Below are 13,896 nucleotides of genomic sequence, written 5' to 3'. Positions count from 1 at the left end.
GCCACAAATCTCCGCAGTACTGTACAATGGCAACAGTACAAACAAGGTAGACAGTTCACATAAAAAAAGTACACAAAAATGTACATAGCATAAGTAGGACTGAAAAGTGTGGGTAACAAATAGACGTAGTAATACAAATATCATGCTCTAGGGTCTGGAAGAACCCATATGGTCTGCTTGGGTTGATGCTACCCTCCAAGAGGCGCAGAGTCTAATGGAGAGGGAGATATTCATCCTGGACCCTCGCAAGGGAGTGTGGACTTTGCAGCTTCTTAATCTCAGGTCATGGTTCTCAAGGAGGGTCACAAGTGAGACTGAGAGAAGAACCAAGTCACAGGTGTAAGATGGTTGCAGATAGGAGTAATAATGAGTATATTCTGCAGGTAGATGAGGCACAATGGTCTTGTGGAGCTAGGATCACGAGGAAGTGCGACGGTCTGCAGGTAGATAGCAAACAGAAGTAATGATGTGCAGTAGATAGAGACTGGTAGAAATACCTGCAGCAGGATGATGCTGTAACACCAGAGAGCTGAGAACAGGTTTTGGTGATAACGCTCTGCAGCAGGATATTGCTGACACACCAGAGAGCTGAGAGCAGGTGTAGGTGGTAACACTCTGCAGCCGGATGATGCTGTAACACTGCAGAGCTGGAAGCAGGTAAAGGTGGTAATACTCTGCAGCAGGATAATGCTGTAACACTGGAGAACTAAGAACAGGTATTGGTGATAATGCTCGGCCAGTGGAGAGGAAAAGCTTGAAGAGATGGGTGAGATAGAGGCAGACATTGGGGAAAAGGGTGTAGAGAAGGTGAGCGGAGATGGGAACAAGAAGGCAGGTCAAGAGGAGAAAAGATGAGAGAAGAGCATGAACTTCAACCATCATAGTGGGGAGACTATGGTTGTACAAGTTGACAGTATGCTCTGTGTAGATCAAGGAGTAAATAGAGCAGAGTGTTTCAAGCAAGTAAGAGAAATTAGTGGGATCAATGCTGACGACATTGCTTTTGATGAGGAAGAATGTTGGTGAGGGGAAGCATGGGGCAATAAGAGGGTGAAGGATTGGAGGTGGTGGTAAGGGACCAGAAAATTAGATTTGGGAAAGTCAGAAATGAAAAGTCTACGGAGTGGTCAAGACAATGGGTACATTAGGATGTCTATTGAGAGAGACCAAAGGAGGAGGTGAGGGAGAGAAAATTGGGGTCGACTGTAACAGGAATTTTCAACAGGTATTGACAGAAAATGGGGAGTTAAGCTGAAAAGTTCTCAAGGAAGTGAGAAATAGGGCCCAGATGATGAATGTCATGGATCTCAAAAATGGAGAATGAGAGGGGTTCATAGTGAGAGACCTGCAAGGTGCTGCTGGGAGATAGAAGGATGGTCACATCACCACCAGTCACCAGTCCTGGTTGGGCAAAGGAGATGCCCCTGTAGGAGAGGGCAGTGGGAGAATTGGCATCAGAGGAGGAGCCAAGTTTAAGTGATGGCAAAGGGGTTAAGGGAGATAGGGATGAAAAGGTCTTGGATGGAGGCCAGTTTGTTGCACAGGGACCTGGCATGCAGAGGGCATTGGAGTGGGGGCAGCAGAGAGATGTGGATAAGGTTGGCGAATTGAAAAGGGGTGATATTTGGGGTGAGAGGTGTTGAGGACAAAGGGTTAGACTAAAGTGGAGACCAGGGTTGGGGGACAGGAGGAGGAGAGAGGTGAGGAGGAGGATGGGGGCAGGGGATGGGAGTATGAAGGGCCACACCCTATATGGGTCATCAGGAAATGCAGAGCTCATAAGGATCTATTGTAACCCATAGATCCATTAAGAAACAACAGACAAGATCTGAAATAAATAGTGTCGTGTGTGTACGGCCCCAGCCTAAAGGCTGGAGAAATATAATTCTCCTTTGCTAAGTGTATACAAAATGACTTGATATTCACATCTCTGGCACCTCTTGATCAATACTCTGTGGGCACATTATCCCGTGCTTTCGCTGCAGCCTCAGACTCCAGGCCAGAGGACCAGAGAAGCATTGCCCCTTCTCAGCAGGGTGGGATTAGCCTGTTTGTGTATCTTGGGCAGAGGGAGCTGCCAGCACTAAGGAATACAATCAGTCGTATGTTAAATGTAATATCATTGAGAGAAATGGGAAAGTAGTTCTCCCAGATCTTGTTTCAATTCAGAACAAGTCACAAATGTTTCTAGAATACTCACAGTTTTAGGAACTTCTTTTCCACAGTGGTAGTGAGCAGATAGTGGAGTCTCAGATTTGTATTTTTAATACTCACGATCCTGTGCTGTGCAGCTGAAGATGTGTCCCCCTGTGTCTTTGTGAGCTGATATAAGTTTTATGTTAGTAAAAAAGAAAACCATACACTTAATCTAATATATTATGTGTCACGTGAGCTGATTCTTCACCGGACAGACAATTTCCGTAGAACTGTGCAGGTTTCTATCTACAGATCCCTTAGACCAGACTAGCAAAGGATTAAACATATGATCTTGGTCATATTTTCAAAATAGGCCTTTTGCATCTATTTTGCAAGTGTAACCAAAGTAAAGTCCACTATTTTTCTTTTACTTAACACTCCGCAGTGAGACCTCATCACGAGAGAAATGTCTCCCACCATCTGAATTATTTCATCTAATCAGCACTAGCCATAGCCCTGCACATTGCTGTGTATGCTGCCGATATGGTTGGGGTGTACAGGACTGTATTTAGAATACAGGTACAAGGGGAACCTTACTAATGTTTTATGTTCATTATATTTATTTTCCCTTTACTATTCTTATCTAACTGCTTTACCAACCACCTCATTTATCAGTAAAAATAAAAGAGGAGGGGGTTTTGGATAAATGAACAGAGGTCTTATACCAGTTGTTCACACATTATTCTGGCACTACTTGGATATTAAAGTCCCCCTCCAGGGGTCCTACTTTAGTATAATACCCCAACTTCCACCACCATAGGGGACGAGGAAAAGCCAATGAGCTTCTCAGTGCAGAGCTGAAAGCCTCTAGGTAGGAGGGTAGACCTTTATTTGCACCCATCACCCCCATAGAGGCACTGGCTATTGTTAAGTAATTGCATATTAAAAACATTAGAAGAGAAAAAAGTACCCCCCCCCCCCCCCCCCCTCCTTCCCTGGTTCACCTGGAAGAGAGACAGAGCAAGCACACTCAGTGGAGTAATAGCATATAGAGCAGTGCTCTGTACCTCCCTCACACAGCCCTGCTACTACATGCCAGTGAGTGACTAAAAAGCACAGGAGGAAGCTTAATAGAAGCATTGTTTGTAGTAAAAGTGTCATAGGATACAACCTTTTGTCCCATTGTAGCCTCCTTTGTTGTGTAGTAAGTATACATGATTTTAACTGCATTTCAGTATTGTTTAAAGCATAGATGTGAGTTTAGTTACTTGCAACCCATTAAGGGGTTCTGCGCTTATGGGGCAGGTTTATTATAAAAAACAGGAGTTATTTGCGAGATTTGAGGATTTTACCTATATATTAAAGTCCCCTGACAGATGAAGATCAAGAAAACTAATTGCATTTTCTTAAAGCAATTCATAAGCTGCTGGTGTAGGCAAGGAATAGATAATTACCTGTGGGTGAAAGAAAGGATGAAGAGATTAGTCCCTTTTCCCTCTTGTCAGGTGTAGAGATAACTAAGATGAAGTCCTGAATAACTCTGAATTATATTATAGAAATCTTAATACACTTGTAACAAACCACACTTTGAAAAAAACACACTGTGAATCCATACAAACTATGCAGCCAGACATACACATTCTGCAGAATTCAAATGCAGTTTCTTCCATACAGGTATGAAGAATGTATGTGAATTAACTGTAGTGCAGGTATATAGCATTTGTAATTTATATGTTTCTGGAATTTGCAAATTTAATTCTCTTGAGAACAGAATAATAAATATCCTTATTAAAGGATAGCTTCACCTAAGCTAAAACTAATTTCCAAGGAGCATTATGTATTCATACAGTAATATATGCATTTTGTTAATTTTAGAAAATTGTAAAAAATGACTTTAGTTGCTTCCACTTTAATGCAAACCAGTAAGACAATAGTGTTCATTGTCTTGAATACACTAGACTTCTTAAAGCTCCTATCTGGTTGAATAACAATACACAAAATAGGAAACCAGATGCTAGTAGATTAAATTAGTCAGTGGTGCCTACAAATATGCAGCTCTCCAATAAACAAGTACTGTATCCCGTCACTGGTAACTAAAAAAAACCAGAAAAGTAAGAGCGCTTGTATTATATAAAACAAATATCAAATTTATTCTTGAAAAAAAAATCACTGCTAGAAACAATTCTCAGATGTGAACATCAAAGATAAGCAAAGTCCCCTTTTATCTTATATCAGTTGGGCAAATATTTGTGCCTAGTTGTGCACAGATAATCCAATGTTATCAGGTGATCAGTTAGTTTAAAATAGTCCTAAAGTAATCCAAATTGTAGCTACAAACTGAACAGTACTTTCCACTTTAATAGTACTAAATTGCAATTTGATTGCTCCATATGTGATGGGGCAGAACCCAAGCGCAGTTTGAATATGATTATGGACTGGTGTATCTGCAGTATAAGGTCCTATTTGCAATCAATAAGGTTCTGGAAAGCAGTGTATGACCAGTAGGGAGGCTTACTGGATCTCCAGGCTAAAAACCCGTATGCCTCAAGGTTTAAATGATATGATAGAATTGAATAACAATTGATTTAATTTTATTTTCCTCCCCATATATTTATGTTTATTATACATTAGTAATTGTTAATTATAGTGTGTATATGCACAATTAACATTATCAATGAGAACGTTTAATTTAATTGTCTATTAGAATGCTTATTACAAGTAATGGAGAATTTCATCTTACCATTTATATTAAATGTGATGTTGTAGATCCAATGTCTGCCATGCATGTTTATTTATTATGAATTTTATGATAAATATTAATATATTCTGAAGTTTTTATGGATACATGTGATTATATCCGATGATTACTGTTTATATATCATATGATTAATGTTTATCTTTGACATGGGGTATGGTTTTCATGTTGTGCTGTGTAACATGATTTATTAATCATTAAAGGTTATTATCCAAATTAATGCAAATGAATATTTGAGGATCGAGATAAATGAATGACATGTAAATATTATCTGTACCATGTGATAAATGATTCACTGGATTGTTGCTAGGATACTGATTGGTATATCTGTCAGTGATTGGTTAATATTATTTTCCGCATGATACGTAAAGGTGCCTTAGACATTCAGTAGGGCGCGGAGTCTAACAACCTCTCAGGTCTTCACCAAGAACTTAGTTTTAACTGCTCCATAGACGGTTTTGTCCAACTATGAATCAGGTCCTCTGTGTGCACAGAATGATCACTGCATTTTGAATTGTTCTCATATTGGATTAAATAAGATTACATTGACATATCAAAAACTGAATGTGGACATGCACCTATGTATTAGCAAGGCAGACAAATAGGAGTATCTGTGCACAATGAGAAGCCCAACCGTACTTTTCATACTTTCATGAATAACCTGTTTCATTGTTCATGTTCATTAGTTTATTCAGGTCAGATTAAGCAAGTTGTGTCTTAAAAATAGAGGACGGAACCTGAACTTAGTTCCAACCATTTTCAAATCGAAGCGGATCTTCAGATGCATTTCAAATTGAATGTGGGTGTAAGTACGCTCTGCCTAAACTGTACTTGCCTTAAGCAGACAGACAGTACAGACTACAGTACACGCCAGAGCCGTAACGACGGCGGTGCGGGCGGTGCGACCGCCCCGGGCGCAAGCCCAAGGGGGCGCAGCCGCCCGATACCTGCCTTTGTGCCCACAATTCATTCAGGGCATCAAAAGCAGTGCAGTTCCACCGAAAGCCGGAAGTTGGGCATTTGGAACGCATTTGCGTTCCAAATGCCGAGGTGACCTGGAAGAAAGTTGGTTTCATCCCCGCTGACGAGCGGGTCATATCCAGAGCCAAGGGGGCACAGCAGCCACCCGCTAATAGGAACAGACCGAGAATGTCTGGGCTGAGATGTCAGTGGGGTGCAGGTACCTCAGTCACGGTGCGGCTGCTGGGGGCGGAAGCGCTGACAACTACTCTTACATCCTCTGAGTGGGGCAGACTACACAGCCGAGAGAAGCAATGCTTGCTGTGACACGGAGGATCTTACCACGAGTAGGTGGAGATCATCAGCCTTCACACAACCTATTATTACGGTCACTCCCCAATGCAGAGAGAGGAAGAAAGATCAAAGAGCTGAAAGTTTGAACAACTCCAACCACCACGGTTGGCAGAAGTAAATTATAGCTAGGTGATCTGATGCCAGGTACAGCGCAGCTGTCTCTGTATGAACACATTATCCTATAGAGGTACTACAGTAAGAGTGTGGGGTATTTACAGAGGAATAGTTGGGTTATATGTACAGAGTGGCATGTTTACCAGTAATGAGCTACAGGTAGGTATTTCTGGGTATAATGACTTTATTACTTATCACATTTTCTCTCTAATATTCAGTGCGCTTGGAACATGAAAGTAGGTGTCCAGGAAGGTGATTATAAATCCCTTCTTGAATACTTCCTGCATTAAATGTGACAGGTATTTTTTTTCCCGGAAAGCTGGGGAGTAATTGGGGAGTAATTTTAGCTGTTCTGAATTTTATTGCACAATTCTTTCACTAAATTGCTAGCCACACCCACTTGTCATATGCCACTCCCACTTAGATGGGGGGCGCCGGTGAGCTGTCTCGCCCAGGGCACCAAAATTTGTAGTTACGGCACTGGTACACGCAATATAAATGTATGTGCAATATAAGGTCACATCAGAACACATACAAAAAATATTATATTATAAGATATTATAAGATATTCTAAGATTAATGAACAACAATTAACAGTGTAATCATTAATATAAATGTGTTTTCTAAGAAAACATTTTTTCTATTTTTAGTTTTTTTACATTCAATACAAAAATCAAGATGCTTTCAATTTGTACTGCACATACAATGCACTTTTATAGTCTATCTTACTTGCTTACACATGTTCTGTGCTAGCTAATGGCATGCATGTGAATGAGTTTTCTGTACGGCGCAGCGGAATTAGTGGCGCTATATAAATAAGTGATGATTATGATGCATATTTGTAGTTTTTAATACAAAGGCTATGCTGTGTCAGTCGCCAGTATCAGGTGGCACTAAACCTGCCCTGCAGAGAAAAATCCAGGACTCAGATCAATTGCATCTGCTTCGGAACTCCCTCTGTATGCGCTTACTGTACATTACATACGTTTGTCCACCCCTCAACCCCCCCAGTTCCGCTTCTCAATCGTAGGCTTTCGTGTCATTTGCCTTTGGACATGAATTGCATGCAATTACGTCCATTGGCATAAGGTCCATTTCTGAGCATGCGCAGAGCTATTTCACTCAAAATACGCCACGCAAATATACGTAAGTTCGAAAATTAATCAGAATCCCATAATGGGAACAAAACCTATATAACAAGAGCATGTGTCATATCTGTGAAAGGATTAATACAAGTTCAAAGAAATAGTTCAGTTCCTTATTAAGACTGGTTCATACCACCTAGCTGGACAGCATTATAGGGTTCAAAAGGTATTCTAATGCCTACACTCAATAAACTACTAAAACTATGGAAAAGTTTAAAGCAAATTATAATATATATATATATATATATATATATATATATATATATATATATATATATATACATATATTTGCATATAGGATACACTGTTGATCTATGTTTGTAGTGAGGAGCCGAAGTAATCTGTTCAGGAGAGGGAATAGGTACTTTTTAAAAAAAATAAATAAATATCATATTAGCTGAAAAGGGACAGATCAAACGAGAAATTTAAGCGAAGGAGGGGTGTTCTCTACAGCTATTGGATTTTACAATTCCTCAGAGCTGGTGGAAACCAGGACTATACTTGTTTAGTATACTTACTATACTTACATGTGCGATTTATTAGTGACAGCTCATTTCCAGGCAAATTTCAAACAGTATAATACAAACATTCAAACACACATGATGTAATAAAGACAGAGATGATATCCCCTCACACTCATGGTTAATTTAAGACATAAATTTGGCTAAACTAAGCAGTAGGAGGCAAAGCATTTTAAAAAGTTTCAATTAATGAAGGGAGTGGTCCTAAAGTGGTCATAGGTTGGGCTTACTACTAATATACATTGGTGTGGGCATTTCTATAATCCAGAATGTAAGATCTGAGTGCTATGTGCAGGAAACGTTTGCACATATATTTGTAAATGGCCTTTACAGTGTGCATTCATATTGTAGTGGAAACAGTGGAGCACTCAATCTGCTTTGTGACGCCATCTATAGTAACATTTTGTTTTCATTCAGAAACTGTTCAAGGTTTCAAAATATTGCTTTGATCTCAATGCTCTTTGGGCGGGACATAGGGACAGATGTAGACTTTGTTTCTTAAATAATAAATCCCAGATAGGATCAAATTCATAATGACAGCAATTTTATTTTTACAGACTTTAATTCATTGACAATACATGCCAGAGGGCTTTGTACTTGGAACACATTACTGGGTGAATTAAGGACGTGTTTACACAACATGGAAGTTAGTAATTTACAAAAAAAAGTTGACATTAATTAGCCTTACCAATATAAATGTGTATACATGCGATTAAGGCATATGGAAGTCTACTTATTAAGACCTCTCTGTTATGAAGCTTTGTACATGTATGCTTATCGCAGCAGTAGAAAATGTTCCCAGGCTGTAATTTATGAAAAGAAAATGATGGCAACATACCGGCCGCCAATGGTAAGAGGAGGATTATGACCCGTCTGTCCAGTCTCGTGATAATCCAGTTGCAGATTCAACCAAAAATGTATAATAAAGTTATTTTTTTGTATTTAGATAAAGTAAAAAAATTTAGATTTTCTAAGAAAGGAAAAAATGCTTTATATTTATTTGTGTGTTTTAAGAAATTTAGACTGTAAGCTCCTATGGCATAGGAACTGATGTGAATGATAAATATTCTCTGTACAGCGCTGCGGGATTGGTGCTATATATAAATAAATGGAGATGATGATGATGAATAATAAAGTATATTTTCCTGCTGGCACCTCACGACTAACGTCATCCTGTCCTTTTTTTTTTAACAAGTAAAATTTTTATTGGTTTTTATAGATTTTTCAAAGGGGTACAGAAAAGAAAAAGGGGAGGGGTACTTAAAGGGAATGGAACACAATAACCCTGAAAGCATACAAAATCAGAGCAGTATCTACCTGTCTAATTTACCACGTATCATCCTGTCCTTTTTAAAAAGGCTTTCCAGAGTCCCTGGTGAAGGCTACAGCTGGTGATAGTCTTCATTTGCCAGGGGGATTTGATAAATAGGAAAAAATACTTAAATCTGTGGGGAAACTCCTGTTTTTATAATAAACATGCCCCTTAAGCTCTCAAACTCTTAATTTGTTGCAACTGACTACACTCACACCTATGCTTCAAACAATACTGAAATGCAGTTAAAATCATGTATACTTACTACACAACTAAGGCATACTTGCCAACTCTCCCGTAATGTCCGGGAGACTCCCGCATTTTGGGTGAGTCTCACGGACTCCCGGGAGAGTATGGCAATCTCCCGCATCTGCCCACTTCCTACCACTTCCTAGTGAAGTGGGCAGAATTAGTTCCAAAATGCTGCGATTCCCCGCCCCCACTGTAAAATAAAGGGTATGTGTCATTACGTCACGGGGCGCAATTTCCGGATCATACTTGCCATAAGTTGGCAAGTATGAACTAAGGAGGCTACAATGGGACAAAAGGTTTTATCCTACAACACTTTTATTACACACACTGCTTCTATTAATTATATCTTGTGTTTTTAGTCACTCACTGGCATGTAGTAGCAGGGCTGTGTGGGGGAGGGGCAGAGCCCTGCTCTATATGCTATTACCCCACTGAGTGTGTTTCCTCTGTCTCTCTTCCAGGTGAACCAGGGAAGGAGGGGGGGGGAACTTTTTTCTCTTCTACTGTTTTTAAAATGCAATTACTTAACAATAGCCAGTGCCTCTATGGGGGTGATGGGTGCAAATAAAGGTCTATCCTCCTACCTAGAGGTTTTTCAGCTCTGCACTGAGAAGCTCATTGGCTTTTTCTGGCCCCCTATGGTTATGGAGGTTGGGGTATTGTACTAAGTGGGACCCCTGGAGGGCGACTTTGATATCCTAGTTGTGCCACAAAGATGTGTGAACAACTGGTATAAGGACTCTGTTCTTTTATCCTACACCCCCTCCTCTTTTATTCTTACTGGAAAACGAGGTGGTTGGCAAAGCAGTTAGATAAGAATAGTAAAGGGAAAATAAATACATATAATGAACTAAAACATTAGTAAGGTTTCCCTTGTACCTGTATTCTAAATACAGTCCTGTAAACCCCAATCCTATCGGCAGCATACACAGCAATGTGCAGGGCTATGGCTAGTGCTGATTAGATTAAATAATTTAGATAGTGGGAGACATTTCTCCTGCGATGAGGTCTCACTGGGGAGTGTTGAGTAAAAGACAAATAATGGACTTTACTTTGCTTATACTTGCAAAATAGATGCAAAAGCTCTACTTTATAAATATGATGCCTGTCATATGTTTAATCCTTTTCTACTCTGGTCTAAGGCATACTTGCCTACTTCCAGTAGGCAACGTCCGGGAGGGGGGCATGGCTAGAGGGCGGGAGGGGGCGAGTAAAATGCCGTTTTAGCAAGTTAATTTCGGGATGTGGGATAAATGCCAGCTCTCCTGGGAGTCCGGGAGACTGACCCGAATTTCGGGAGTCTCCCAAACTTTCTGGGAGAGTTGGCAAGTATGGTCTAAGGGATCTGTAGATAGAAACCAGCACATTTATACGGAAATTGTCTGTCCGGTGAAGAATCAGGTCACGTGGCACATAATATATTAGATTAAGTGTATGATTTTCATTTTTACTAACATAAAACTTTTATTAGCTCACAAAGTCACAAGGGGGACACATCTTCAGCTGCACAGGATCCTGAGTATTAAAAATACAAATCTGAGACTCCACTATCTGCTCACTACTACTACTGTGGAAAAGAAGTTCCTAAAACTGTGAGTATTCTAGAAACATTTGTGGCTTGTGGGGGCACTACTGTGTGGCATAATGTGACTTGGGGGCACTACTGTATGGCATAATGTGATTTGGGGGCACTACTGTATGGCATAATATTTGCGGACACTTCTGTATGGCATAATTTTTGGGGGCACTACTGTGTGGCATATGTGACTTGGGGCACTACTGTATGGCATAATACTTGGGGGCACTACTGCGTGGCATAATGTGACGTGGGGGCACTACTGCATGGCATAATGTGATTTAGGGGCACTACTTTATGGTATAATATGATTTACAGGAACTACTGTATTTCAAAATTTGAACAGGGGGCACTAATGTATGGTATAAAATGACTTGAGGGCACCATAGTGGCAAAATATCAATTGGGTGCTTTACTGCATGCCATAATATGAATTGGGGGTAATACTATGTGGCATAATATGAATTGGGGGATTATTGCATGCCATAATATTAATTGAGGGTAATACTATGTGGCATAATATGAACTTCAGACAAAAGGGGATGGCCTAGTGCTTTTTCACGCACAAGTCTCTGTCATTGGCGACTAATAAGGGGGCCCCAAGAAGTTGCTTTACCGGGGCCCAAAATTCCTCTTGGCAGCCCTGTCTTTGAGTCAAGGTGGCAGATGTCTCCAGGTAAATAATCTAAATGTTTCTAATCTAATCAAACTGATGGATCACATCCAATTAGCTCTCACCCACCCCCTCCATTCCCCACAATTTATATACTGTGATATTTAAACATAACAGAAAAGACGCATATCTGATTACTGTGGTAAAAAAAAATATTTTCCTCTGACATTTTGCTGTAGATAGAAATACTTTTAATGTGGCAGTGTAGGTTCAGGTGAACATTTAACAGTTATGTTTTTTTCTGATCTATTTGTTAACGTTTAATTTTGTGTGGAATGATTCAGGAAAATTCTGCATTACAATTTAATTGAGAGAAAAGGGTACTTGTTAATTATATGTGTGCAACTACCCTGCTACTGCTATTTTGTGGGAGATTTGAAAAAAGCAGAACATTGGTTCCCTACAGTGATGCCCGTATTATTGGTGGTATTGCTGTAGTGTGGGGGTGGCGTGGTGGTTGTAATGTTGTAGTGTGTTTAGGGGTTAGTATTGTTAATAAGTGGGAGACGGTATTGCTGTAATGTGGGGGGGGGGGGCGGTGGTAATTCTGATTGCTGTAATGTAGAATGAGTGTTTGAGTGTGTGTGGGGGGATTATTTATTGCTGTATTTTGGGTACAAATAATGTATGGTTATGGTATTTATTGATGTAATGGAGGTGCTAGCAATGTAATGTTGGGGGTCATTATGAGAAATAGGCCTTTTTGTTAAATGTGAATGCTAATGGTGGAGCTGGTTTGGGGGCGTAGAGTGTTTAATAGTTGCGCAGCTTTCCAGGAAGTGAACAGTATCTGTTCCTTTTCTAAACAGGGCCTGTTAATTTAAGGTGAGGTGATGGGACTTTTAATTTAATGCTGGGGTGGTTTGAGGCTATTAATTCATTGTCAGGGCTGGTTGTAGGGAAATAGGTCTATTTATCAATTGTGAATACTGTTATAATGTTGGGGCTGGAGGGAGGCCTAATTATATAATGTGGGTGCTATTGATTTAATGCCAGAGTTGGAATTCTCTAAATAGGACCTCCAACATTCCAGGATTCAGACAAGCAGCAACTGATCTAAAGACACCAGCAGCCACAGGTGGTGAAAGTGACAAGAACAGGTAGAAGAGAGCAGGACAGTCTGCCAACTGTCCTGAATCTGTTGGAGCAGTCCAGAATTTGGGTGACTGTCCCACTTAGACAGGATTTGGTCCTAATGAAAGGACAGTTTGGAGGAATGTCCTGCTTTACACTGTACTGCTTGTGAAGGCAGAGCTGAGTGCACCTAACAGTAGTGCACACAGTATTGTCTGTGTATTTGTCCAAAATTTCTCTAATAACCATATTACATCAGAGGAGCCCCCCTGTCTTAAGTGTCCTGGGCCCCCCAAGCCTTAATCCAGCAATGTTAGGAGGAGGACGCTGATAGTTGCTCCCAGTCCCCGGACAGGACACAGCCTGCAGAGCAAGCCAAGGAGCTCTAAGTCTCATGAGATTTGGTAATCTCGTGAGATAAGAGCTTCCCTGCTCCCTCTACGGGTAGTTCCCACCCTTATGGATGTCAGCAGCATCAGAAGCATAGATGAGTACAGTGGACTGGGGGTGTCAAAATGTGTCTGGGGTGTGGATGGTGTGATGTGGCTGGGAGGGCGTGATAAATGTAATGTTTTCGTATAATGTATGTATCAACGCCCTATGTTGACCACGCCTTCCACACCTCTGTCACTTTCAGGATTTTATTTTTAATGGATCTAGGGGGTGTGGAAGAACCTTATGAGCTCTGTATTTCCCGATGATCTAGAGGGGATGTGGTGTCCCTGAAATTCACATCCCCATGAACCTTTTATACCTTCCCTTCCAGGAGTGGCAAGCTTCCGGACCCTGGGTGAAGATCCAGTGAATCCCAGGGCAAAGGGACCCCCCTTTAGGCAAAGGGGGAGTTGGAAGATCCTTGCCTCCTAAGGGACCTTTTAACTCTGGAAGTTGGGATAGAGAGACCCTCGTAAGCTAGAGTAAGACCTGCAGTTTGCTACATCCTTTATCACTTTCTGGTTCTTGCAACATTTCTTGCACTAGGCCACTAAAGCACCAATACCAGACTTTCAACAAAACACCAAAG

The sequence above is a fragment of the Mixophyes fleayi genome, chromosome 6 (assembly GCF_038048845.1).
Source record: "Mixophyes fleayi isolate aMixFle1 chromosome 6, aMixFle1.hap1, whole genome shotgun sequence".
In the NCBI taxonomy this organism is placed as follows: domain Eukaryota; kingdom Metazoa; phylum Chordata; class Amphibia; order Anura; family Limnodynastidae; genus Mixophyes; species Mixophyes fleayi.
This window is presented reverse-complemented; position numbering follows the sequence as displayed.